At 34.3% G+C, this 3,879-nt stretch overlaps 1 non-coding gene across 1 annotated transcript; it reads left to right on the top strand.

The window, feature by feature from the left end:
- The first annotated feature begins 1,512 nt into the window (after positions 1 to 1,512).
- LOC116537222 lies at positions 1,513 to 1,619 on the top strand. Its single transcript, XR_004263026.1, has one exon. It is a non-coding gene; the product is annotated as a U6 spliceosomal RNA (small nuclear RNA).
- Positions 1,620 to 3,879: the final 2,260 nt, after the last annotated feature.

Genomic DNA, 3,879 nt, shown 5'->3' on the forward strand with positions numbered 1-3,879 from the left:
TGAAAAAAATTTTGAAAGTTACTTGCAAAGCTAACATAGTCTTATCATATGATCCAGTAATCATAGCCCTAGACTTTGATCCAATTGATTTGAAAAAATATGTCCCAGAAGAGAAAAATAACATTAGATAAAAACTATGGAATTTATTAATAATAGTGTATCAATATTGGCTTATTAATTATAATAAATGTGTCATGCTGATACAAAAAATATTAGTGTTACAAATAATATGAAAGATATAAATAGTCAAGGAAACTGTGTACAAGATACATGGAATTCTCTGTACTACTCAATTTTTCTGTAAATCTAAAACTCTTCTAAACATTAAGGTCTGTTTAAAAAATGAAATGAAATCACTTTTCATGGCAAGGTAAAACAACATTAAGCACTGAGTATATTTCAATATCAGAGAAATTTGTTCAGATTTTTTGCACAGGTATAAAAAATGTATCCCTAACTAAATTGAGAAATCAGGTACATTAAGATATAGTGAGCTCCAATTTTTTCTTCAAAGAATCTGTATGTCAGTCTGTTCAGCTCTCTTATTCTTTGATTCTCCATTTTAAAGTTTAACTTCCTGGTTCTCTTTGCACCCTTGTCTCTAGTTTCAGTAAACAACTTTCCTGCCAGCTCTAAACAGTAGTTCACATTATTTCTCCTGATCACTTGCTCTGACCTGGTCTTCCTGCCAAATTACCAACCCTCGACCATGGCTTGTACCCCTGCTCTCTTTAAAACAGCCAATCAGAATTAATGTAGACTGTGCGGTCCAACCCTAGCCAATGGGGGAATGACATAGCAGTAGGGGCTCCCTGCGTCAGAAATAAGAACCCCTTCACCTCCCTTATCCAGGTGTGCTCTCACCATTGCTCCATCTGTGAGATGCACCCTTCTATAAGAGTAAAAATTGCCTTGCTAATAAAATTAAATTTATGTTCAAGTGCCATTTTCTTTGTAGCACTGAGGAACGAGCATTTTTGTTTCCAGCAGGTAGAACATAGGCTGCAAAATACTTCTAGAATTCAAGGTACATGTGAAAAGAATGATACACAGAAGAAAGCTTTTAAAACAGAAGCCTTAAAATCCTGTGTATTTAAAGAGAGAGGAACAAAAATTTCCAAGAAGGATGTATTAAAATTGTTGATTTCTTACATTATGAAGGAAGACCTACCCTCAAAACATATCCAAGTTCATATAATTCACAATCACACAGAATTTTAGGGTCAAAAAAATGAGCATCTCTGGTTACCCAACCATATACCTTATAGAACAAACAGGAAAAAATGGAGAAAGAAGACAGATATTTCCAAATTGAATCAACTTACTTACAAACATAATTTTTAAAATATCTGTAAAGTTGCCTCAAGGCAAAATCATCAGATTAAACAATTGGCTCTTCACTGCAGCATGTTAAGTAAATCACAGAGCTACCAGGATGATGTCTTTGGATTACCACCCAGGTACTATTGCATACAGATCAGAAAAAACAGCCACCAATAGGAAAGAATTTGGGTGCTCAATTTGTCAGCACATATGCTAAAATTGAAATGCTACTGAATAAATTAGCATGGCCTCTGCACAAGGATGACATTAAACTTTGTGAAGCATTACATGTTTTGGGGAATGGGTAGTTATTAATGGGTATGAAGTTTCAGTTTTGCAAGATGCGAAAGTTCTGGAGATGGATGTTGGTCATGGGTGCACAACAATATGAATGTGTACTTAATGTCACAGAACTATACATTTAACAGTTTAAACAGTAATTGCTGTAATATCATGCAAGGTGTCAGAATTGAAATGGAGTAACTTGTGCCAAACACTAACAAAAGCAAGCAAGAAAAAGAGAGAGAGAGAGAGAGAGAGAGAAAGGAACGGAAACCCAGGAGGCTGAGAAGGGAGAACTCATACAAACATGCCTGTGGAAAAAAAAATCTATTACAAAGACCCTGAAGGGTTCTTAAGCACATATGCCTATAACAAGAATGTTTGCCAAGGACTTTATAAACTGCAGTTTGCTATGTGAGTCACAAGGACAGCTAACTGGATGCAAAAGAATACTTGCAAGACACACTCTCCACTAATGAACTGACGTCAACTCCTGCAATAAGCCCCTGTACCCAATGTTCTCTGTTTCAAAACAAATTACATATACTTTTTTCATTTGCCTTTAAAAGCTTCCCCTTGCCTTAACCCCGTTGGATATACTTAACGATCTTCATGGCCCTTATAGCCTAGATTTGCAAATCTGCTACACATTCCTGAATAAACTCATTAACTTGAGGGAATCTCTGTGTTACTTAGGATGACAATACATATTTTTTTTAACCACAATAACACAATTTTTAAAAAGGATTTGGGAAATATGAAAATGGTCCATTTCTTCCCAAAATGACTTTTCTAACTTAATTCCAGGTTTGCGAAATTTTCGTTTGCATGATTTATTTCCTTGAGTTAAAAAAAACACCTAGTTTTCTCTTTTAAAATTAAACATATTTTTAGGCAATTATAGATGCACATGCAGCTGTGAGAAATAATATGGAGAGATCTCATGTACACATTACCCCATTTTCCTGGTAATAACAACTTGGAAAACTATTGTACAATACTATCACCCACGACACTAAAATCAATAGTCAAAATACAGAACATTTCCATCACATGAGGATCCTTTATGTCACCATTTTATTTTCATACCCAGTTCCCACTTGGCCCTGCCCTCTCTTTAACCCCTGGAAGCCACTAATCTCTTCTCCATCTCTATAATTTTGTACTTTCAAGAATATTATATAAGTAGAATCTTATAGTATGGAAACTTTTGGAATTGCCTTTTTTATTATTCAGCATGATTATCTGGAAATTTATCCAGGCTGTTATGTGTATCAATATTTGGTTTCTTTTTATTGCAGAGTAGTATTTCATGATATAGATGTATTACAGTTTGTTTAACCATTCACTTGTTAAAGAACATATGCATAGTTTCCAGATTTGAGCTATTATGAATAAAGGTGCTATAAACATTCATGTACAGGTATTTGTGTGAGCTACATTTTTATTTTTTCTAGAATAAATGCCCTGAAATGCACTTGGTGGGTCATATGGTAATTGTATATTTAGTTTTATGAGACACTGATGAACTGTTTTGCAGACTAACTGTGCCATTTACATTCCAAGCAGCAGTGTGTGGATGATCCATTTGTCTGCATTCTTGTCAGCATTCAGTGTTGTCCCTTCTTCAATTAATTACTTTTTTTAGGCATTCTTATGCATGGGTAGCGATATCTCATTGAGGTTTTAATTGCCATTGGCCTAATGGCTAATGATGTTGAGCATCTTTTCATATGCCATTGTGTATTTTGATGACATTTCTCTGCACTTAATTTGCCCATTTTCTAATTAGATTTTTGTAATTTTGTTTAGCTTTGACAGTTCTTTATATAGTCTAGATATTGTTAGATATGTTGGATGTTTTGTTTACATATCTTTTCTCCTACAATGTAGCTTGTTTTTTTATCATCTTAACAGGATATTTCATAGAGAAAACATTTTTTAAATTTAATGAAGTCTAACTTATCAGTATTTCTTTTTGTAAATTATGTCTTTTGCTGTCAAGTCAAAAAACCCTTTTCCTTACTCTAGATTTTGACAACTCTCTATTTTTTTAAAGATTTATAGTTTTACATTTAACATTTAAACTCATAATCCATTTTGAATAAATTTCCATATAAGGTGTGAAACATACAAGTTTCATTTTTTGCATATGGATGTCCAGCTTCTCCAGTGCCCTTTATAAAAAAGGCTGTCTTGGCTGGGTGTGGTGGCTCATGCCTGTAATCCCACCACTTTGGGAGGCCGAGGCGGGTGGATCACCTGAGGTCAGGA

This window comes from Sapajus apella, unplaced genomic scaffold (assembly GCF_009761245.1).
Source record: "Sapajus apella isolate SASKATOON/1434 unplaced genomic scaffold, GSC_monkey_1.0 scaffold107, whole genome shotgun sequence".
Classification (NCBI taxonomy): Eukaryota; Metazoa; Chordata; class Mammalia; order Primates; family Cebidae; genus Sapajus; species Sapajus apella.